General features: G+C 45.7%; 1 protein-coding gene across 3 annotated transcripts in view; it reads left to right on the top strand.

Annotated features, from left to right (window-relative positions):
* Positions 1–25,173, top strand: part of LOC139544422 (ras-related protein Rab-27B-like) — a 107,154-nt gene that overhangs the window by 37,467 nt on the left and 44,514 nt on the right. The window lies entirely within an intron of this gene.

Below are 25,173 nucleotides of genomic sequence, written 5' to 3'. Positions count from 1 at the left end.
TATTTGCGTCTTTCTACCGCGAAAAAATGTCAATGAAACTCAGACCTCCAACCGGAAATAATGAACACACACGTGAAACGTTTCTTCCTCGTCGCCAGTTTTGATGAATGACACACTGTATTACTCATACAACTAATATAAGGACAGGAAATTAGATCGGAGTAGAAAGTAACGTGGGCATTGTTTTAATGCGTTTCACAGGTCAACGCATTTCCAGTGTACGTAAGCAGAGGCTTGTTACAGGTGCCATAAAGGGACAAACTAAAATATCAATACACAACAATAACTTTCCCCATGCTCAAAATATGAATTGTCTGTTTGTCCCCCCGTTCGTGAACCAATGGAAAACTCCCTGGTCTCTGTGATGTTGAATCTGTGCATGACGTTCACTGGTTGACCGAGGGACCTACAATTATCTGTATGTGTGGGGGTAAAGAGATAAGGTAGTCATTTAAAAACATGTTAAACACTACGAGTCCATGCAACTTATGTGACTTGTTAAGTACATTTTTACTCCTGAACTTATTTAGGCTTGTCGTAACAAAGCGGTTGAATACTTATTGACTCAAGACATTTCAGCTTTTAATTTTTAATTAAATTGTAAACATTTCTAAAAACATAATTCCACTTTGACGTTATGGGATATCGTAGGTAGATCAGTGACTCTAAAATGTTATATTTTTTAGGCTGTAACGCAACAAAATGTGGAAAAATCCAAGGGTGGGAATAGTTTCTGAAGGAGGTGTATATCCGGGTTGCATCCGGTTTCTACGGACCAACATCACATGCCTACTAGCACTCTGTGCGCACAGGGAACAGCGACAACCTCATAACGTCATCCATAAACAATTTTTAGGAGCAGTCGAAACCGTGCGTATGGACCGGAACCATGGCCTCTACCATCACTCATTCATATATCTTTATGTACATATTCTTTATCCCTTTACACTTGTGTGTGTGTATAAGGTAGTAGTTGTGGAATTGTTAGGTTAGATTACTCGTTGGTTATTACTGCATTGTCGGAACTAGAAGCACAAGCATTTCGCTACACTCGCATTAACATCTGCTAACCATGTGTATGTGACAAATAAAATTTGATTTGATTTGGTTTCAATGGGCATAAGCTTGTCGCCTGCCTTCCAGTGTTTGGGACGACTCTCATTATTAGGGCGGAGACATGAGCATCTCGTCATTATATACAGATCTCTGACCAGATAGACTTTTACGCCCAGCTGCGTTAGGTTATAGATACATAGACTGCATAGGAGAGCAATGTACACAACACGATGATGAGAGCGACAGAGACAGTTGGTGATAGTATGCCTTGTCTACTTTTTAAGAATTAGTCAAATGATTTCGTCAGACAGCCCTACAGTATACTTAAGGCAGGCTAGTTAAAGACAGTACAGTATACTTAAGGCAGGCTAGTTAAAGACAGTACAGTATACTTAAGGCAGGCTAGTTAAAGACAGTACAGTATACTTAAGGCAGGCTAGTTAAAGACAGTACAGTATACTTAAGGCAGGCTAGTTAAAGACAGTACAGTATACTTAAGGCAGGCTAGTTAAAGACAGTACAGTATACTTAAGGCAGGCTAGTTAAAGACAGTACAGTATACTTAAGGCAGGCTAGTTAAAGACAGTACAGTATACTTAAGGCAGGCTAGTTAAAGACAGTACAGTATACTTAAGGCAGGCTAGTTAAAGACAGTACAGTATACTTAAGGCAGGCTAGTTAAAGACAGTACAGTATACTTAAGGCAGGCTAGTTAAAGACAGTACAGTATACTTAAGGCAGGCTAGTTAAAGACAGTACAGTATACTTAAGGCAGGCTAGTTAAAGACAGTACAGTATACTTAAGGCAGGCTAGTTAAAGACAGTACAGTATACTTAAGGCAGGCTAGTTAAAGACAGTACAGTATACTTAAGGCAGGCTAGTTAAAGACAGTACAGTATACTTAAGGCAGGCTAGTTAAAGACAGTACAGTATACTTAAGGCAGGCTAGTTAAAGACAGTACAGTATACTTAAGGCAGGCTAGTTAAAGACAGTACAGTATACTTAAGGCAGGCTAGTTAAAGACAGTACAGTATACTTAAGGCAGGCTAGTTAAAGACAGTACAGTATACTTAAGGCAGGCTAGTTAAAGACAGTACAGTATACTTAAGGCAGGCTAGTTAAAGACAGTACAGTATACTTAAGGCAGGCTAGTTAAAGACAGTACAGTATACTTAAGGCAGGCTAGTTAAAGACAGTACAGTATACTTAAGGCAGGCTAGTTAAAGACAGTACAGTATGGGGAGCACAGAGATGACGCTGGCTGACTGCTACTGCACAGAGATGAAATGATGACTTTAAGGAATGAAACATTTATAAAGTCATCAATTAAAAACAAACTGAAAATATTTTATTTTCTTTTCTTATTTCTCTATTGATGTCTACACAATGGCATTTAAAAAAAAAAATGTGAATTTTTATGTGGCTTTAGTCATTTGGAATTACATTATTTCATAACGCATTTTAATGCTTAAAAAAAATAATAAAAATGTAAAATAAGCGATCTGAAATAAAGCACTAAGAGATCCATGACAATGAACTGAACCGTTTTAAGCCTGTAGTTTTTAAATCACAAATAAGAGCCGTACAAGATGAGGTTTGTGTAATTTAGGATGTAACAGTAAAGACGTCATGTTGTGGTTTCTCTCTCTCTCTCTCTCTCTGTGTCTCGCTCTCTCTCTCTCTCTCTCTCTCTCTCTCTCTCTCTCTCTCTCTCTCTCTCTCTCTCTCTCTCTCTCTCTCTCTCTCTCTCTCTCTCTCTGTGTCTGTGTCTCTCTCTGTGTCTCTCTGTGTCTGTGTCTCTCTGTGTCTCTCTGTCTCTCTGTCTCTCTCTGTCTCTGTCTCTCTGTCTCTGTCTCTCTGTGTCTCTGTCTGTCTCTCTCTGTCTGTCTCTCTCTCTGTCTGTCTCTCTCTCTGTCTGTCTCTCTCTCTGTCTCTCTCTCTGTCTCTCTCTCTGTCTCTCTCTCTGTCTCTCTCTCTGTCTCTCTCTCTGTCTCTCTCTCTGTCTCTCTCTCTGTCTGTCTGTCTCTGTCTCTCTCTCTGTGTCTCTCTCTCTCTCTGTGTCTCTCTCTCTCTCTGTGTCTCTCTCTCTCTCTGTGTCTCTCTCTCTCACTTCTAACGTCTTCTAATTGCCAACATTAAATAAATAATTGAAGCTGCAGCAAGGCTGAGAAATGCCAAGGACCCATTGTGGACCGGGGCCTTCCCATATAATCATTCTGAAAGGAACACTTGTGTAAAGGGCTGAGTCCACATCTGTGTGTAATGTGTATAGACAGATCTTATGACTATGGTCATTCGCCCAAATCAGTTTGGGCTTTTTAGCCAACTAACTGGTTGTTGGGTCTACAGCACAAAAAGCTCTGGAACCAAGCTCGTATACTTTATCAAACCTGGACAAAACACAGCAGAGCTCAATACGGCAGTGTTGTCATTGAATATGGCTTAAACCCTACAGGTCGATTAATAAAGAGGGGAGTGTCATGATTTTCACTAATACCACAGTGTGTTCAGTTCCACTGGACCTGGTGTCAGTCAGTCCATCAGTCCCTCTCCTGGGATTTTAATGCATCTATCCCTTTCACCTCTCTCTACTCTTCCCTCTCTCCTCTCTTCCCTCTCTCCTCTCCTCTCTCCCCTCTCTACTCTCCTCTCCCCTCTCTACTCTTCCCTCTCTACTCTCCTCTCCTCTCTCTGCCCTCTCCCTTCTCTCTACTCTGCCCCCTCTACTCTCTGCCCCCTCTTCCTTACTCTCCCCTCTCTAGTCTCTCTACTCTTTACTCTCGCCTCTCCGAGGGGTGCTTTGGTTTATCCACGATTGATGTGCACATTTGGAGGAGAAAGTGTTTGTTTCCCTGAAGGAGGACTGGAGTGTTGTCTTGGTCCACCTACTGTAGTGGAAGGGAGACAGCCAGGCAGCCAGCCGAGCGAGGGGAGGCAGGAGGACATAAACGATATGAAGGAGAGAGTGTTTAGTGTTTCTCCTAGGGCAGGAGTGTAAACGTTGTGAAGAAAGATAGGCCTAGGAGGACAGGAGTTTTACAGGGAGCTGTTAACACAACAAGCAGGCAGCAGAGAGAGGGGAGGTGGGGGGAACGGAGCGGGGGGGACGGAGCGAGGGGAGGCGGGGGGGAAAGGAGCGAGGGGAGGTGGGGGGAACGGAGCGAGGGGAACGGAGCGGGGGGACGGAGCGAGGGGAGGCGGGGGGGAAAGGAGCGAGGGGAGGTGGGGGGAACGGAGCGGGGGGGACGGAGCGAGGGGAGGCGGGGGGAAAGGAGCGAGGGGAGGCGGGGGAACAAAGCGAGGGGGGGGAACGGAGCGGGGGGAACGGAGCGAGGGGAGGCGGGGGGAAAGGAGCGAGGGGAGGCGGGGGAACAAAGCGAGGGGGGGGAACGGAGCGTGGGGAGGCGGGAGGGAACGGAGCGAGGGGAGGCGCGAGGGAACGTAGCGAGGGGAGGCGCCCCCCGCCCCCCGGGACAGAGCGAGGGGAGGAACCGAGCGAGGGGAGTGGAGACTGGAGGGGGAAACAATCCTGATCTTGGATTTATAGAGTTAATTTAATTCAGTAGAGCGGTAGAGGATGTAGAGAAGTCATAGAACCCATGTAAACAGGATTAGCTTTGTAATTGTAAGAGGGACTTCTACAATGACATTCCCACTAGTATGTGTGGTTCTTCTATAAGAATATTACAATGCTTACACAGCCCTGCCATGTACGATTTAGGATCATCATGGTGATTACTGTAAATGTCTATGAAGCCACCGTTTGTTATGTAAATAGGGCTTCGTGTAATCCCACAGTAATACCAATGTTTTGTTGTGTAGAGCTATTGTTTGACTATGGAAGGATGGTAAACAAGGCTAAGCTAATCCTGTTTCTATTCGGGCGGGTTAAAGCGTTGGGCCTGTAACCGAAAGGTTGCCAGTTCGAATCCCCGATCCGACAAGGCGCGAAAAAATCTGTTATTCTGCCCTTGAGCAAGGCGGTTAACCCCTCCAAAAACAACAGATCCCCGGACCCCCGGCGTGGCAGCACCCTGCACCTCTCAGGATTCAGAGGGGTTGAGTTAAACGCGGAAGTCAAGTTTAGGTTGGACCTTCATGATAGTTTGTTATCCCCTAATCACATTTCATTACGCTTTAAAACCTGCACTCCAAATCACCAAATACGCCAATAGATAGTATGGACATACTCGTCTAGAACACATTCTTCTGTCTATATCGTCACGAGAAAGTATATATATTTTTTTACAAATATCCTCAAAGTGCACAGTACGCCATCAGATGTAATGTCCTTTCCTCAGCTGCCATGGCGCAAAGCATTATTTTTTAATATATTTTTTAATTTTTTAAATCTCCTCTGCCCTGCTACTTGCAGGCTCACGGGGCCCTTGAGCGTTGCCGTAGCAACCTGACTCGGCACAGCTTTTCCGCCAGGCAGAACACGATGAAAACTGTAACTCAGAAAGTGATAGTGCAGTTTGTTTCAGGGATTAAAAAACAAAAACTAGGTTATCTACTTCACATGCTGATTTATTGACTTTTGGGTATTATTTTGTGTAGCTTTGTTTTCTAGCTAGCGACCTAGCTAACCAGTCAGCCTTTCTAGAGAGAGCGTTGCATTGTGGGGTTTTGTATTGGATTTGAGCGCTGCAGATTTCCACAACAATTTTCACATTGTTGCGTCCTAAGTTATTATAACGGCGAAAATGCAAACATATTTCACAACACATATTATTCTCACATTTTTGCATTATTTAACAATGTATATCTAGGAATTTGTGGTTTATTCCTGTTAATGGGGAAAGGACATGGTTAGGAAGCTACCATCGATCGCCATGACAATTCTCTCACGTTGTTCACTCAGTAGCCTAATGTCTATATGTAAACTGGTTTTAACCAGAAGGAAATATTTTAGCATTTCTGTCTTTTAGAATACATGTTCTTATACTGTTATGGAGGAGGATTTCATTAAACAAGAATAGTCTGTAAGGCTGCTTCTTTTTTAAAACTCATAGCCAGTGGCGCTGCGTTCCAGCAGCTGAGGTTTCTGCTCCTTTAGAAAACAATACGTTTCCATAGCAATTGTCATGTTGATTTGAATTGTGCTGACAGTAATGAGATTACATGTCATTTTGGCTGGAGGCTGGAGCACAGGTTATCTGTTACCATGCTCCGCACAGGTTATCTGTTACCATGCTCCGCACAGGTTATCTGTTACCATGCTCCGCACAGGTTATCTGTTACCATGCTCCGCACAGGTTATCTGTTACCATGCTCCGCACAGGTTATCTGTTACCATGCTCCGCACAGGTTATCTGTTACCATGCTCCGTACAGGTTATCTGTTACCATGCTCCGCACAGGTTATCTGTTACCATGCTCCGCACCCAGGCTCCGTACAGGTTATCTGTTACCAGGCTCCGTACAGGTTATCTGTTACCAGGCTCCGTACAGGTTATCTGTTACCGTGCTCCGTACAGGTTCTGTTACCATGCTCCGTACAGGTTATCTGTTACCGTGCTCCGTACAGGTTATCTGTTACCGTGCCCCGTACAGGTTTTCTGTTACCGTGCCCCGTACAGGTTATCTGTTACCGTGCCCCGTACAGGTTATCTGTTACCGTGCCCCGTACAGGTTATCTGTTACCGTGCCCCGTACAGGTTATCTGTTACCGTGCCCCGTACAGGTTATCTGTTACCAGGCTCCGTACAGGTTATCTGTTACCGTGCCCCGTACAGGTTATCTGTTACCGTGCCCCGTACAGGTTATCTGTTACCAGGCTCCGTACAGGTTATCTGTTACCAGGCTCCGTACAGGTTATCTGTTACCGTGCTCCGTACAGGTTATCTGTTACCGTGCTCCGTACAGGTTATCTGTTACCGTGCTCCGTACAGGTTATCTGTTGCCGTGCCCCGCACAGGTTATCTGTTGCCGTGCCCCGCACAGGTTATCTGTTACCGTGCTCCGCACAGGTTATCTGTTACCGTGCTCCGCACAGGTTATCTGTTACCGGGCTCCGTACAGGTTATCTGTTACCGGGCTCCGTACAGGTTATCTGTTACCGGGCTCCGTACAGGTTATCTGTTACCGGGCTCCGTACAGGTTATCTGTTACCGTGCTCCGCACAGGTTATCTGTTACCGTGCTCCGCACAGGTTATCTGTTACCGTGCTCCGTACAGGTTATCTGTTACCGTGCCCCGTACAGGTTATCTGTTACCGTGCCCCGTACAGGTTATCTGTTACCGTGCCCCGTACAGGTTATCTGTTACCGTGCCCCGTACAGGTTATCTGTTACCGTGCCCCGTACAGGTTATCTGTTACCGTGCTCCGTACAGGTTATCTGTTACCGTGCTCCGTACAGGTTATCTGTTACCGTGCTCCGTACAGGTTATCTGTTACCGTGCCCCGTACAGGTTATCTGTTACCAGGCTCCGTACAGGTTATCTGTTACCGTGCTCCGTACAGGTTATCTGTTACCGTGCCCCGCACAGGTTATCTGTTGCCGTGCCCCGTACAGGTTATCTGTTACCAGGCTCCGTACAGGTTATCTGTTACCGTGCTCCGTACAGGTTATCTGTTACCGTGCTCCGTACAGGTTATTGCTCCGTACAGGTTATCTGTTACCGTGCTCCGTACAGGTTATCTGTTACCGTGCTCCGCACAGGTTATCTGTTACCGTGCTCCGCACAGGTTATCTGTTACCGTGCTCCGCACAGGTTATCTGTTACCGTGCTCCGCACAGGTTATCTGTTACCGTGCTCCGCACAGGTTATCTGTTACCGTGCTCCGCACAGGTTATCTGTTACCGTGCTCCGCACAGGTTATCTGTTACCGTGCTCCGCACAGGTTATCTGTTACCGTGCTCCGCACAGGTTATCTGTTACCGTGCTCCGCACAGGTTATCTGTTACCGTGCTCCGCACAGGTTATCTGTTACCGTGCTCCGCACAGGTTATCTGTTACCGTGCTCCGCACAGGTTATCCGTGACCGTGCCCCGCACAGGTTATCCGTGACCGTGCCCCGTACAGGTTATCCGTGACCGTGCCCCGTACAGGTTATCCGTGACCGTGCCCCGTACAGGTTATCCGTGACCGTGTTCCGTACAGGTTATCCGTTACCGTGCTCCGTACAGGTTATCCGTTACCGTGCTCCGCACAGGTTATCCGTTACCAGGCTCCGTACAGGTTATCCGTTACCAGGCTCCGTACAGGTTATCCGTTACCAGGCTCCGTACAGGTTATCTGTTACCAGGCTCCGCACAGGTTATCTGTTACCAGGCTCCGTACAGGTTATCTGTTACCGTGCCCCGTACAGGTTATCTGTTGCCGTGCTCCGTTCAGGTTCTGTTGCCGTGCTCCGTACAGGTTATCTGTTGCCGTGCTCCGCACAGGTTATCTGTTACCAGGCTCCGCACAGGTTATCTGTTACCAGGCTCCGCACAGGTTATCTGTTACCAGGCTCCGCACAGGTTATCTGTTACCAGGCTCCGCACAGGTTATCTGTTACCGTGCTCCGCACAGGTTATCTGTTACCGTGCTCCGCACAGGTTATCTGTTACCGTGCTCCGCACCCAGGCTCCGTACAGGTTATCTGTTACCGTGCTCCGCACAGGTTATCTGTTACCGTGCCCCGCTCAGGTTATCTGTTGCCGTGCCCCGCACAGGTTATCTGTTGCCGTGCCCCGCACAGGTTATCTGTTGCCGTGCCCCGCACAGGTTATCTGTTGCCGTGCCCCGCACAGGTTATCTGTTGCCGTGCCCCGCACAGGTTATCTGTTGCCGTGCCCCGCACAGGTTATCTGTTGCCGTGCCCCGCACAGGTTATCTGTTGCCGTGCCCCGCACAGGTTATCTGTTGCCGTGCCCCGCACAGGTTATCTGTTGCCGTGCCCCGCACAGGTTATCTGTTGCCGTGCCCCGCACAGGTTATCTGTTGCCGTGCCCCGCACAGGTTATCTGTTGCCGTGCCCCGCACAGGTTATCTGTTGCCGTGCCCCGCACAGGTTATCTGTTGCCGTGCCCCGCACAGGTTATCTGTTGCCGGGCTCCGTACAGGTTATCTGTTGCCGTGCCCCGCACAGGTTATCTGTTACCGGGCTCCGCACAGGTTATCTGTTGCCGTGCCCCGCACAGGTTATCTGTTGCCGTGCCCCGCACAGGTTATCTGTTGCCGTGCCCCGCACAGGTTATCTGTTGCCGTGCCCCGCACAGGTTATCTGTTGCCGTGCCCCGCACAGGTTATCTGTTGCCGTGCCCCGCACAGGTTATCTGTTGCCGTGCCCCGCACAGGTTATCTGTTGCCGTGCCCCGCACAGGTTATCTGTTGCCGTGCCCCGCACAGGTTATCTGTTGCCGTGCCCCGCACAGGTTATCTGTTGCCGTGCCCCGCACAGGTTATCTGTTGCCGTGCCCCGCACAGGTTATCTGTTGCCGTGCTCCATCTGGATGTTACAGATGAGTTTGATTGGATGCTGAGTCATATTCACTGAGAACAAAATGGAAGCAAGTGAGCCAGAACTGCAAGGGGGCTATCTGAACTTGTCCAGTGTAGAAAACGTTTGTTTTTAATTTTTCCAATTGCGAAAGGTTTTGCTACAGTGTGCACTAATGAATATGATCCTGGTGAACTGAGAGGGTGTTTTGCAGTCTGCCTCTCTCTTTCTCCGTGTTTACATAGGCTTCTTCTTGTGACTCTGGCTCAGCTAGCTGGGCTGGGTGTTCAGGATGTGGACTGCCTTTTAAAGTTGCACTATGCAGAAATTGCTCCCGCCATTTCCTGGTTGTTAAATTCTAATAGTTTTGCATTATTTCAGGTTGTGACAAAACAACCAAGTATAGTGGAGAGAATCATTGTGCCATCTAAACCGCTCTAAAATATATTTTCCGTAACTAAAAATATTGTATTTTCAGCTGTTTTTGAAGCTGGTGTACAAAACGAAACTTAAGAACGGGAAACATAGAAATACTGCATATAGAACAGATTTACCTCTTCCTAGACTTGCTTTCAATGAGAATGACAGATCTATAACTCTAATTTCTATGTGAATTTGAGTCGGGTCTTCCCCCCGTAAAGTTAATTATTGCAGCTTTTAAAAAGTCAAAATGGAGATATCTGTCACAGACATCATAATCAGAAACAATGGTGACAGGTTCACCTTTTTTCGTTATACCTGTACCTTGCTGATCTCTGTCTGTCTGCTAGCCTGAAGACGAGATTCATTTATAAATGTTTAACTGCTGAGGAATATCATCAGGTATTGCAGGTATTTTGCTGACATCGTTCAGTATCACAAGTATACTAGAGAGATGTGACGTTTCAAATTAAATGTTTACTAATATGGGTGATTTATTAATGGGACAATTGATGACTACAACCATCAAACTAGTGGTAGTAATAGTTTAATTATAATTTATTTTAGTTCTAAACTTATTGTTCTATTTAGCATCAATTCAGACAATTTATCGCAATAAACAGTCGGAAGTTTACATACACTTAGGTTGGAGTCATTAACTCGTTAACTCGTTTTTCCAACAACTCCATACATTTCTTGTTAACAAACTATAGTTTTGGCAAGTCGGTTAGGACATCTACTTTGTGCATGACACAAGTAATTTTTCCAACAATTGTTTACAGACAGATTATTTCACTTATAATTCACTGTATCACAATTCCAGTGGGTCAGAAGTTTACATAGCAAAGGACATTATGAAGATGCTGAAGGAAACTGGTACAAAAGTATCTATATCCACAGTAACGCGAGTCCTATATTGACGTAACCTTAAAGGCCGCTTAGCAAGGAAGAAACCACTGCTCCAAAACCTCCATAAAAAAGCCAGACTACGGTTTGCAACTGCACATGGGGAAAAAGATCGTACTTTTTGGAGAAATGTCCTCTGGTCTGATGAAACAAGAATAGAACTGTTTGGCCATAATGACCATCGTTATGTTTGGAGGAAAAAGGGGGGGGGCTTTGAAGCCGAAGAACACCATCCCAACCGTGAAGCACGGGGGTGGCAGCATCATATTGTGGGCGTGCTTTGCAACAGGAGGGGCTGGTGCACTTCACAAAATAGATTATGTGGGTATATTGAAGCAACATCTCAAGATTTCAGTCAGGAAGTTAAAGCGTGGTCAAAAATGAACAATGACCCCAAGCATACTTCCAAACTAGTGGCAAAAGGACAACAAGGTCAAGGTATTGGAGTTGCCATCACAAAGCCCTGACCTCAATCCCATAGAAAATGTGTGGGCAGAACTGAAAAAGCGTGTGCGAGCAAGGAGACCTACAAACTGGACTCAGTTACAACAGCTCTGTCAGGAGAAATGGGCCAAAATTCACCCAACTTATTGTGGGAAGCTTGTGGAATGCTACCCGAAACGTTTGACCCAAGTTAAACAATTTAAAGGCAATGCTACCAAATACTAATTGAGTGTATGTAAACTTCTGACCCACTGGGAACGTGATGAAAGAAATAAAAGCTGAAATAAATAATTCTCTCTACTATTATTCTGACATTTCACATTCTTAAAATAAAGTGGTGATCCTAACTGACTTAAAACAGGGAATTTTTATGAGGATTAAATGTCAGGAATTGTGAAACTGAGTTTAAATGTATTTGGCTAAGGTGTATGTTAACTTCCGACTTCAACTGTAAATGTTTGTCTTTGAATTCAAGGGGCTTTATTGGCATGGGAAACGTGTGTTTACATAGGGTTTTAAGGGCATGGGAAACGTGTGTTTACATGGGGCTTTATTGGCATGGGAAACGTGTGTTTACATTGCCAAAGCAAGTGAAATAAACAAAGTGAAAAGACAAAACAAACACAAACTATTAGAATTGAACAGTAAATATTGCACTCCAAAAAGTTTTTAAAAAGATTCACGTGTTATATTATCAGCTTTGTACAGTGTTTTGTGCAAATAGTTGTAGTATGTATAGTGGGGAAGATAAATAAACAGATCAATATTGGTGATATTTACAATGTTGTTTGTGTTCCACTGGTTGCCCTTTTCTCATCGCAACGGGCCACAACTTGCTGCTGTGATTGCACACTGTGGTATTTTGCCTAATAGATAAGGGAGTTTATCAATGTTTGATTTCTTTTCAGCTTCTTTTATGGGTCTAACAGGAGGTTGGGAAGTTCAGCTCAGTTTCCACCTCGTTTTGTGGACAGTGTGTCTGTCTTCTCTCGAGAGCCAGGTCTAAGGCAGCCTTTCACAATAGCAAGGCTATGTTCATAGTCAAGGATGTTCTTCGTTTTGGGTCAGTCACAGTGGGCAGGTATTCTGCCACTGCGTACTCTCTGTTTTAAGGTGCATGCATTGTTCGGAGTTTTGCGTTGTACACAAAGTATATTTTTTGTGAATTCTTGGTTGGTGAGCAGACCCCAGACCTCACAACCGTAGAGGGCAATGGGTTCTATAACGGATTCAAGTATTGGTATGTCGAGATTTATGTTCCTTCTCTCTCTCTCGTTCCCACTCAGTCCTGTGGGCCTTATATATTTTTGTCCTCCAGTCGACTGCCATGGAGAATTTAAAGGGATACTGCGAGATGTTCTACTTCCCCAGACTCAGATGAACTGATTTCCTTCTTCCCCAGAGTCAAATGAAGTCATGGATACCATTTTTTTTTTGTCTCTTTGTGGAGTTTTGAGATAATTGAAGTTCGCTTATCGTTAGCTTAGCGCAATTGCTGGAAGTCTGTGAGTACAGTAGCCAGCTCCTCTACAAAGCAGGGAAATAGACCCAACTACTCAAGCTGGGTGGTTAGCACTTTGTACTCTATGTATTCAGTAGCATTGAAGTGCTTTGAAAGGTTGGTCATGGCTTAAATCAAATCAAATGTTATCTGTCACATGCGCCGACTACAAGACCTTACAGGGAAATACTTACTTACAAGCCTTTAACCAACAATGCAGTTTTAAGAAAATACCTACACCAAAAAAAGTAATAGATAAGAATAACAAATAATTCAAAACAGAAGTAAATAACAATAGCGAGGCTATATACAAGGGGGTACCGGTACAGAGACAATGTGGAGGCTATATACAGCGGGTACCGGTACAGAGTCAATGTGGAGGCTATATACAAGGGGGTACAGTGACAATAGCAAGGCTATATACAGGGGGTACCGGTACAGAAGCGAGGCTATATACAGGGGGTACCGGTACAGAGACAATGTGGAGGCTATATACAGGGGGTACCGGTACAGAGACAATGTGGAGGCTATATACAGGGGGTACCGGTACAGAGACAATGTGGAGGCTATATACAGGGGGTACCGGTACAGAGTCAATGTGGAGACTATATACAGGGGGTACCTGTACAGAGTCAATGTGGAGACTATATACAGGGGGTACCGGTACAGAGTCAATGTGGAGACTATATACAGGGGGTACCGGTACAGAGTCAATGTGGAGGCTATATACAGGGGGTACCGGTACAGAGTCAATGTGGAGACTATATACAGGGGGTACCGGTACAGAGTCAATGTGGAGGCTATATACAGGGGGTACCGGTACAGAGTCAATGTGGAGGCTATATACAGGGGGTACCGGTACAGAGTCAATGTGGAGACTATATACAGGGGGTACCGGTACAGAGTCAATGTGGAGACTATATACAGGGGGTACCGGTACAGAGTCAATGTGGAGACTATATACAGGGGGTACCGGTACAGAGTCAATGTGGAGACTATATACAGGGGGTACCGGTACAGAGTCAATGTGGAGGCTATATACAGGGGGTACCGGTACAGAGACAATAGCGAGGCTATATACAGGGGGTACCGGTACAGAGACAATAGCGAGGCTATATACAGGGGGTACCGGTACAGAGTCAATGTGGAGGCTATATACAGGGGGTACCGGTACAGAGTCAATGTGGAGGCTATATACAGGGGGTACCGGTACAGAGACAATAGCGAGGCTATATACAGGGGGTACCGGTACAGAGACAATAGCGAGGCTATATACAGGGGGTACCGGTACAGAGACAATAGCGAGGCTATATACAGGGGGTACCGGTACAGAGACAATAATGGGGCTATATACAGGGGGTACCGGTACAGAGACGATGTGCGGGGGGCACCGGTGAGTCGAGGTAATTGAGGTAATATGTACATGTAGGTAGAGTTATTAAAGTGACTATGCATAGATAATAACAGAGAGTAGCAGCAGCGTAAAAGGGGAGGGCAATGCAGTCTGGGTAGCCATTTGATTAGGTGTTCAGGAGTCTTATGGCTTGGGGGTAGAAGCTGTTTAGAAGCCTCTTGGTCCTAGACTTGGTGCTCCGGTACCGCTTGCCGTGCTGTAGCAGAGAGAACAGTCTATGACTAGGGTGACTGGGGACTTTTGCCAATTTTGTGGTCCTTCCTCTGATACCGCCTGGTATAGAGGTCCTGGATGGCAGGAAGCATGGCCCCGGTGATGTACTGGGCCGTACGCGCTTCCCTCTGTAGCGCCTTACGGTCGGATGCCGAGCAGTTGCCATACCAGGCGGTAATGCAACCGATCAGGATGCTCTCGATGGTGCAGCTGTAGAATTTTTTGGAGGATCTGGGGGTCCATGCCAAATCTTTTCAGTCTCCTGAGGGGGAATAGACTTTGTCGTGCCTTTTTCACGATTGTCTTGGTGTGTTTGGACCATGATAGTTTGGTGGTGATGTGGACACCAAGGAACTTGAAACTCTCAACCAGCTCCATAACAGCCCCGAGTGCGGTTCTAGAGCCAGCATTGGTCTGTGGTGGTATGTAGACAGCTACGAAAAATACAAATAGTGTGGTCTATAGTTTATCATGAGATACTCTACCTCAGGTGAGCAAAGCCTTGAGACTTCCTTAGATATCGTGCACCCGCTATTGTTTCCGTAAATGCGTAGGTCCCCGCCTCGTGTCTTACCAGAGGCTGCTGTTCTGTCCTGCCGATAGTGTGTGTAACACGCTAGCTGTATGTTGTTAATGTTGTAATTCAGCCACGACTCGGTGAAACATAAGATATAACAGTTTTTAATGTCCCGTTGGTAGGATATACGTGCTGTCAGTTTTTCCTATTTATTTCCCAGCGATTTAAACGTTAGCTAGCAGGACGGAAGGCAAAGCTGATTAGCCATTCGTCGCCTGATCCTCACAAGGCACCCTGATCTTTTTCCGCGAAATCTCAGTTTCCTTCTCCAGCGAATGACGGGAATCTGGTCGGGTGTCTTTAGAATATCCCTCCCCTCCGACTCATTGAAGGAAAAACTCTTTGTCTAATCTGAGTTTAGTAATCACAGTTCTGATGTCCAGAAGTTATTTTCGGTCATAAGAGACGGTAGCAGCAACACGATGTACAAAACAAGTTACGAACAACGCGGAAAAAAACGAACAAAATAGCATGGTTGGTTAAGAGCCGATAAGATGGAAGCCATTCCCTCCAACACCATCATCCAGGAAACCCTGGACCCACTCTAACCGCACCAACAGATCCACAGATGATCCACACTGCCCGGTTTCCTGGCTACATTCCTAATCTGGAGTCCCTGGATGGGAGACCAGATGCTGCTGGAAGTGGTGTTGGAGGGCCAGTAGTAGGCACTCTTTCCTCTGGTCTAAAAAATATCCCAATGCCCCAGGGCAGTGCCCTGTGTAGGGCTGCCCTGTGTAGGGTGCCGTCTTTCGGATGGGACGTTAAACGGGTGTCCTGACTCTCTGAGGTCACTAAAGATCCCATGGCACTTTTCGTAAGAGTAGGGGTGTTAACCCCGTGTCCTGGCTACATTCCCAATCTGGCCCTCATACCATCATGGTCACCTAATCATCCCCAACTTACAATTGGCTCATTCATCCCCCTTCCTCTCCCCTGTAACTATTCCCCAGGTCGTTGCTGTAAGTGAAAATGTGTTCTCAGGCAACTTACCTGGTAAAATAAGGGTTAAATAAAATAAATAAATAAAATAGTCACTTTACCCCTACCTACATGTACAAATTACCTCAACTATCTTGTACCCCTGCACATTAACTCAGTACCGGTACACCCTGTATATAGCCTCATTATTGTTATTTAACATTTTTAAATAAAAAATAGTATTGTGTTACTTTTTATTTCATTTTTTACTTTATTTACTAAATATTTTATATTTTAATATTTTAAATATTTTAATATATTTTAATTTAGTAAGTATTTTCTTAACTCTATTTCTTGAACTGCATCGTTGGTTAAGGGCTTGTAGGTAAGCATTTCACGGTAAAGTCTACAGCTGTTCCATTTGGCGTATGTGACAAAGTTTGATTTGATTCTTTACAAGTATATATGAAACTGAAGTTATTTAAATAAAAAAAAATTCTCCAAAGTAGGCATTTCATTAATCCGCCGTTGTCGCAAGGATAAGCTGTGCATGACTTCTCAAGTCTACACAGCTGGGCCAGTCAATATGCAACAAGCCTGTATTGACACTATTTAAAACAATAACTATTGTCCTTCAGGAGAAATGCATACCCTGTGCCTCATTTTGCGATAGGAAGTAAACAGCTTTGTGTTCCCTTGTGGGAAACTAAACAGTCCATCCCGTTCCAAACCTTTTTATAACAGAATAGAACATTCCTCAGATGCCTTTAAGACTTTTTATTTATTTATTTGGGCCTTCATGACTTCCAGGCTTGTTTTCTTCCACCCATGGTTAATTCACTGACGGATCATGTGTGTCTGCCAGCCTGTCCATACAATACGTCCTTTAGTGCGAGGACTCGTGTCCGTACGTCCGTGATGAGGTCAGCTATTACACGCAGCTCTGACATTTTGCTTTTACAGTTATTGTGGACACTGAGAATCTTTTTGTCTGTTTCACATTACACACACAAAAAAACCGAGAGAGAGAGAGAGAGAGAACCCATGTCATCAATCACGTAGATCCATGGACATTTCTGCTTACGTAGGTAGCTTCTGCCACTGCCCTGTGATTCACGATTTACAAATATCAATGTTTATGGATATTAACTTTCTATATTCTTTTTATTAATGAACTCCTTCGGTGGAAAATGTCCACAATAATTGCAAAAATCCACAAACAACAAAACCCCTTCTTCTCTGTAGATGGTGTAATGGCTGGTTCATCTCCGTTAATAACGATTTGATAGGTTCATTATCCATCTCGTATAATATTTATGAACAAAAAAAAAAAGACTTTTTTTTAAGTGAGAAGCAGGCTGAAGCCCGAAAGAGAATTCACATGAGCACAACAATGCCTACTCCACACATGCTGGGGTGGCAGGTAGCCTAGTGGTTAGAGCTTTGGACTAGTAAACGAAAGGTTGTAAGATCAAATCCTCGAGCTGACAAGGTAAAAAATCTGTCATTCTGCCCCCTGAACAAGGCAGTTGACCCACTGTTCCTAGGCCGTCATTGAAAATAAGAATTTGTTCTTAACTGACTTGCCTAGTTAAATAAAGGTTAAATAAATAATAAATGAAATGCTCTTCCAAGGTTTTCCAGCACCCAGCGTTGACCTACTACAGTAGCTATGTTGGTATTGTACTTCAATGTTTAGGATTCAAACCTTTCTGAAACAGCCTGATTCATTCTCATAGAGGTGCTTCCACAATAATGTGATTTATACCACATACAAGTTAAAGTATTGGATTCTTCACACACCACACTACTCCCATTCCACTACCTGTTCAAGCTTTTTAAAATGATATGAAAACAAGCTTTGCTTTTAGACCATCATGATTAATGGAGCTGTTTTGTCTTGTTATAACGTGATGCCTGCCAGTATTTCCTTAAACCTTTACATTTAGAAATACATGTTGAGAAGAAAACAAACATATTTCATGATATATTTTTGGGGTCAGTAGGTGATGGGGTAGGTAGGTGGGGTAGGTAGGTGGGGTAGGTAGGTGATGGGGTAGGTAGGTGGGGTAGGTAGGTGGGGTAGGTGATGGGGTCGGTAGGTGGGGTAGGTAGGTGATGGGGTCTGTAGGTGGGGTAGGTGATGGGGTAGGTGATGGGGTAGGTAGGTGATGGGGTAGGTGATGGGGTCGGTAGGTGGGGTAGGTAGGTGGGGTAGGTAGGTAGGTGATGGGGTCGGTAGGTGGGGTAGGTAGGTGATGGGGTCTGTAGGTGGGGTAGGTGATGGGGTAGGTGATGGGGTAAGTGATGGGGTAGGTAGGTAGGTGGGGTAGGTAGGTAGGTAGGTAGGTGGGGTAGGTAGGTGGGGTAGGTAGGTGGGGTAGGTAGGTGGGGTAGGTAGGTAGGTGGTGGGGTAGGTGGGTGGGGTAGGTATGTGGTAGGTAGGTGGGGTAGGTAGGTGGGGTAGGTAGGTGGTGGGGTAGGTAGGTGGGGTAGGTGATGGGGTAGGTAGGTGGGGTAGGTAGGTGATGGGGTCTGTAGGTGGGGTAGGTGATGGGGTAGGTGATGGGGTAAGTGATGGGGTAGGTAGGTAGGTGGGGTAGGTAGGTAGGTAGGTAGGTGGGGTAGGTAGGTGGGGTAGGTAGGTAGGTGATGGGGTCGGTAGGTGGGGTAGGTAGGTGATGGGGTCGGTAGGTGGGGTAGGTAGGTGATGGGGTCTGTAGGTGGGGTAGGTGATGGGGTAGGTGATGGGGTAAGTGATGGGGTAGGTAGGTAGGTGGGGTAGGTAGGTAGGTAGGTAGGTGGGGTAGGTAGGTGGGGTAGGTAGGTGGGGTAGGTAGGTGGGGTAGGGAGGTAGGTGGTGGGGTAGGTGGGTGGGGTAGGTATGTGGTAGGTAGGTGGGGTAGGTAGGTGGGGTAGGTGGTGGGGTAGGTAGGTAGGTGGGGTAGGTGATGGGGTAGGTGATGGGGTCGGTAGGTGGGGTAGGTAGGTGATGGGGTCTGTAGGTGGGGTAGGTGATGGGGTAGGTGATGGGGTAAGTGATGGGGTAGGTAGGTAGGTGGGGTAGGTAGGTAGGTAGGTAGGTGGGGTAGGTAGGTGGGGTAGGTAGGTAGGTGATGGGGTCGGTAGGTGGGGTAGGTAGGTGATGGGGTCGGTAGGTGGGGTAGGTAGGTGATGGGGTCTGTAGGTGGGGTAGGTGATGGGGTAGGTGATGGGGTAAGTGATGGGGTAGGTAGGTAGGTGGGGTAGGTAGGTAGGTAGGTAGGTGGGGTAGGTAGGTGGGGTAGGTAGGTGGGGTAGGTAGGTAGGTGGTGGGGTAGGTGGGTGGGGTAGGTATGTGGTAGGTAGGTGGGGTAGGTAGGTGGGGTAGGTGGTGGGGTAGGTGATGGGGTCGGTAGGTGGGGTAGGTAGGTGATGGGGTCTGTAGGTGGGGTAGGTGATGGGGTAGGTGATGGGGTAAGTGATGGGGTAGGTAGGTAGGTGGGGTAGGTAGGTAGGTAGGTAGGTGGGGTAGGTAGGTGGGGTAGGTAGGTGGGGTAGGTAGGTGGGGTAGGTAGGTAGGTGGTGGGGTAGGTGGGTGGGGTAGGTATGTGGTAGGTAGGTGGGGTAGGTAGGTGGGGTAGGTGGTGGGGTAGGTAGGTAGGTGGGGTAGGTGATGGGGTAGATAGGTAGGTGGGGTAGGCCACTGGGGTAGGTGATGGGGTAGATAGGTAGGTGGGGTAGGTGATGGGGTAGATAGGTAGGTGGGGTAGGCCACTGGGGTAGGTGATGGGGTGTTGGAAACACACTCCACATATAGAGGTCTATAGAGCCTCTCTGCATTGCTGATTTCTGTAACCGTTAGCTTATCCTGAGTGGCACAGTGGTCTAAGGCACTGCATCTCAGTGCTAGTGGCGTCACTACAGACCTGGTTCGATTCCAGGCTGTATCACAACCGGCCGTGACTGACTTAAGTAAAGGTTAAAAAAATTATATTGACATAAGCTTAGAAACACTTGTTTTGCAAACATGGTCCTGCTTTATCAATTGCTGTATCAATTGCTGTGTGTGTGTGTGTATATATATATATATATATACAGTTGAAGTCAGAAGTTTACAAGTCATTTTTCCAACAATTGTTTACAGACATATTATTTCACTTATAATTCATTATATCACAATTCCAGTGGGTCAGAAGTTTACATACACTAAGTTGACTGTGACTTTAAACAGCTTGGAAAATTCCAGAAAATTATGTCATGGCTTTAGAAGATTCTGTTAGGCTAATTAACATAATTTGAGTCAGTTGGACGTGTACCTGTGGATGTATTTCAAGGCCTACCTTCAAACTCAGTGCCTCTTTGCTTGACATCATGGGAAAATCAAAAGAAATCAGCCAAGACCTCAGAAAAAAAGTGTTCTGTCTCCTAGAGATGAACGTACTTTGTTGCAAAAGTGCAAATCAATCCCAGAACAACAGCAAAGGACCTTGTGAAGATGCGGGAGGAAACAGGTACAGAAGTATCTATATCCACAGTAAAACGAGTCCTATATTGACATAACCTGAAAGGCCACTCAGCAAGGAAGAAGCCACTGCTCCAAAACCAATATCAAAAAGCCAGACTACGGTTTGAAACGGCACATGGGGTCAAAGATTGTACTTTTTTGGGTCTGATGAAACAAAAATAGAACTGTTTGGCCATAATGACCATCGTTATGTTAGGAGGAAAAAGGGGGAGGTTTGCAAGCCGACAAACACCATCCCAACCGTGAAGCACGGGGGTGGCAGCATCATGTTGTAGGGGTGCTTTGCTGGAGGAGGGACTGGTGCACTTCACAAAATAGATGGCATCATGAGGCAGGAAAATTATGTGGATATATTGAAGCTACATCTCAAGACATCAGTCAGGAAGTTAAAGCTTGGTGGCAAATGGGTCTTCCAAATGGACAATGACCACAAGCATACTTCCAAACTAGTGGCAAAATGGCTTAAGGACAACAGTCAAGGTATTGGAGTTGCCATCACAAAGCCCTGACCTCAATCCTATAGAAAATCTGTGGGCAGAACTGAAAAAGCGTGTGCGAGCAAGGAGGCCTACAAACCTGACTCAGTTACAACAGCTCTGTCAGGAGGAATGGGCCAAAATTCACTCAACTTATTGTGGGAAGGTTGTAGAATGCTACCTGAAACGTTTCACCCAAGTTAATCAATTTAAAGGCAATGCTACCAAATACTAATTGAGTGTATGTAAACTTATGACCCACTGGGAATGTGATGAAAGAAATAAAAGCTTAAATAAATAATTCTCTCTACTATTATTCTGACATTTCACATTCTTAAAATAAAGTGGTGATCCTAACTGACCTAAAACAGGGAATTTTTATGAGGATTAATAAACTGAGTTTAAATGTATTTGGTTAAGGTGTATGTAAACTTCTGACTTCAACTGTTTCTAAGTAAGTGTCTGAATTAATAAGGAGACAGGGCATCATATGGAGTTACCGTTCTGCCGTGTTTGAGAATTCAATGCACTTTGGATGAGTTATCTGTACAGCTGCCACCGCTAACATGATTTCCTTGCATTTTTACTCCTCCCCGTTTCTCGGTCCATCTGCTCATCCCCCATCTTCTCCGAGCAGAGCAGGCAGGCCTGTTGCCCTAGCGACTCCAGACTCCACAGAGACACAGCGTGTAGACATGCTGCTCCAGAGTCAGTACTGTTCTTCCTCAGTGGTGGGAAAAAGTACCCAATTTGTCATACTTGAGTAAAAGTACAGATACCTTAAATAGAAAGTTACTCAAGTAAAAGTGAAAGTCACCCAGTAAAACAGTACTTGAGTTAAAGTCTAAAAGTATTTGGTTCTAAATATACTTAAGTATCAAAAGTAAAAGTATAAATCATTTCAAATTCCTTACATAAAGCAAGGCAGATGGCACCAGTTTCTTGTTTTAAAATGTACAGATAGCCAGGGGTACACTCCAACACTCAGACATCATTTACATTTGTGTTTAGTGAGTCTGCCAAATCAGAGGCAGTAGGGATGACCAGGGATGTTCTCTTGATAAGTGCGTGAATTGGACCATTTTTCTGTCCTGCTAAGCACTTTTGGGTGTCAGGGAAAATGTATGGAGTAAAAAATATATTATTTTCTTTAGGAATGTAGTAAAGTAAAAGTAGTCAAAAATATAAAAAGTAAAGTACAGATACCACAAAAAACGACTTAAGTAGTACTTTAAAGTTTTTTACTTAAGTACTTTACACAACTGTTCTTCCTTTAGACAAGCATGTATCAAAACTTTGTTCATTTGAACAATGTATCTTGTTCACATTTGCTTGTAAATGTTCAAACTCGCCAAAAATAACATTCGGTAGCTCCTACCGATATACAGGACCAGTCAAAAGTTTGGACACACCTACTCATTCAATGGTTTTCTTTATTTTGTACTATTTTCTACATTGTAGAATAATAGTGAAGACATCAAAACTATGAAATAACACATATGGAATCATGTAGTAACCAAAAAAAGTGTTAAACAAATCAAAATATATTTGAGATTCTTCAAAGTAGACACCATTTGCCTTGATGAGAAAATAGAAAAACTGATGAGAGAGAGAGTATTTGGGACCTGTCCAACATGTTGTGGCCTGTGATGAGTTCCATTGTCTGTCCAACTTGATTATTCCCATGGCTCCACTCTCAAATTGATAGCTGCAATAACCGCTCCATTACCAAGAGAGAGATGTGTGTGTGTGTGTTTTAAAGCAATGCTGGGAAGATGAAATGGTATTGCTGCTCTTGGGTTTCCCAGTCTTGAATGCTTGTTGTTCATGTCTGGTGTGATGAGCAGCTCCCAACCAACCTCTAGTGTGATGAGCAGCTCCCAACCCCCCAACCAACCTCTGGTGTGATGAGCAGCTCCCAACCCCCAACCAACCTCTGGTGTGATGAGCAGCTCCCAACCCCCAACCAACCTCTGGTGTGATGAGCAGCTCCCAACCCCCAACCAACCGCTAGTGTGATGAGCAGCTCCCAACCCCCAACCAACCTCTGGTGTGATGAGCAGCTCCCAACCCCCAACCAACCTCTAGTGTGATGAGCAGCTCCCAACCCCCAACCAACCTCTGGTGTGATGAGCAGCTCCCAACCCCCAACCAACCTCTGGTGTGATGAGCAGCTCCCAACCCCCAACCAACCTCTAGTGTGATGAGCAGCTCCCAACCCCCAACCAACCTCTAGTGTGATGAGCAGCTCCCAACCCCCAACTAACCTCTGGTGTGATGAGCAGCTCCCAACCCCCAACCAACCTCTAGTGTGATGAGCAGCTCCCAACCCCCAACTAACCTCTGGTGTGATGAGCAGCTCCCAACCCCCAACCAACCTCTGGTGTGATGAGCAGCTCCCAACCAACCTCTAGTGTGATGAGCAGCTCCTAACCCCCAACCAACCTCTGGTGTGATGAGCAGCTCCCAAACCCCCAACCAACCTCTAGTGTGATGAGCAGCTCCCAACCCCCAACTAACCTCTGGTGTGATGAGCAGCTCCCAACCCCCAACTAACCTCTGGTGTGATGAGCAGCTCCCAACCCCCAACCAACCTCTGGTGTGATGAGCAGCTCCCAACCAACCTCTAGTGTGATGAGCAGCTCCTAACCCCCAACCAACCTCTGGTGTGATGAGCAGCTCCCAAACCCCCAACCAACCTCTAGTGTGATGAGCAGCTCCCAACCCCCAACTAACCTCTAGTGTGATGAGCAGCTCCCAACCCCCAACCAACCTCTGGTGTGATGAGCAGCTCCCAACCCCCAACCAACCTCTGGTGTGATGAGCAGCTCCCAACCCCCAACCAACCTCTAGTGTGATGAGCAGCTCCCAACCCCCAACCAACCTCTGTTGTGATGAGCAGCTCCCAACCCCCAACCAACTTCTGGTGTGACAAAAAACAATCATTGTTTTGTTTGCATCTAACTAGGCAAGGCAGTTAAGAACAAATTCTTATTTAAAATGACGGTATACCCCGGATGACTCTGGGACAATTGTGTGCCGCCCTTTGAGACTCCCAATCACGGCCGGATGTGATACAGCCTGGATTCGAACCAGAGACTGTGGTGACGCCTCTTGCACTGAGATGCAGTGCCTTAGACCCGCTGCGCTACTCAGGAGCCCCTATAGCTATTTGGATTTGCATGAAATTCTATGGCGGTGTAAATATCTATTTATCATGTTAGGTTTTCCACTGATTCTCTCCATCCGACCACCGTTACCCTTCTGTCTCTGGGGTTAAGGGACTTGTACCTATTATTTGGAAGCCTCTCTTTGTCAAGAGTGTTCAAAGCTGTCATCAAGGCAGCTGGGGTGGCTACTTTGTAAAATCTCTAATCTCAAATATATTTTGATTTGTTTAACACGTTTTTTGGTTACTACATGATTCCATAAGTGTTATTTCATAGTTTAATGGAGACATTTTTTAAATAGTAAAAATACAGAAAAACCCTAAAATAAGTCTGTTTCCAAACTAATGGCTGGTGCTGTATGTGTGTGTATGTATATATATATATATAACATACCTTATTTACAGAAATATTCAGACCCTTTGCAATGAATCTCGAAATTGAGCTCAGGTGCATCCTGTTTCCATTGATCATCCTTCAAAATTCAATTGATTGGACATGATTTTGGAAAGGGGCACACACCTGTCTATGCAAGGTCCCACAATTGACAGTGCATGTCAGAGCAAAAACCAAGCCATGAGGTCGAAGGAATTGTCCATTGAGCTCCGAGACAGGATTGTGTTGAGGCACAGATCTGGGGAAGGGTACCAAAAATTGTCTGCAGTATTGAAGGTCCCCAAGAATACAGTGTCCTCCATCATTCTTCAATGGAAGAAGTTTGGAAGCACCAAGAGTCTTCCTAGAGCTGGCCGCCCGGCCAAACTGAGCAATCCGGGGAGAAGGACCTTGGTCAATGAGGTGACCAAGAACCCGATGGTCACTCTGACAGAGCTCTAGAGTTCCTCTGTTTGAATGGGAGAACCTTCCAGAAGGACAACCATTTCTACAGCACTCCACCAATCAGGCTTTTATGGTAGAGTGGCCAGACGGAAGCCACGCATCAGGAAATGGCACATGACAGCCTGCTTGGAGTCTGCCAAAAGGCACCTAAAGGACTCTCAGACCATGAGAAACAAGATGCTCTGGTCTGAAGAAACCAAGATTGAACTCTTTTGCCTGAATGCCAAGCGTCACGTCTGGAGGAACCCTGGCACCATCCCTATGATGAAGCATGGTGGTCGCTGCGTCATGCTGCGGGG

This window comes from Salvelinus alpinus, chromosome 18 (assembly GCF_045679555.1).
Source record: "Salvelinus alpinus chromosome 18, SLU_Salpinus.1, whole genome shotgun sequence".
In the NCBI taxonomy this organism is placed as follows: domain Eukaryota; kingdom Metazoa; phylum Chordata; class Actinopteri; order Salmoniformes; family Salmonidae; genus Salvelinus; species Salvelinus alpinus.
The sequence above is the reverse complement of the archived record's forward strand: the minus strand, read 5'-3'. Positions and strand labels throughout refer to the sequence as shown.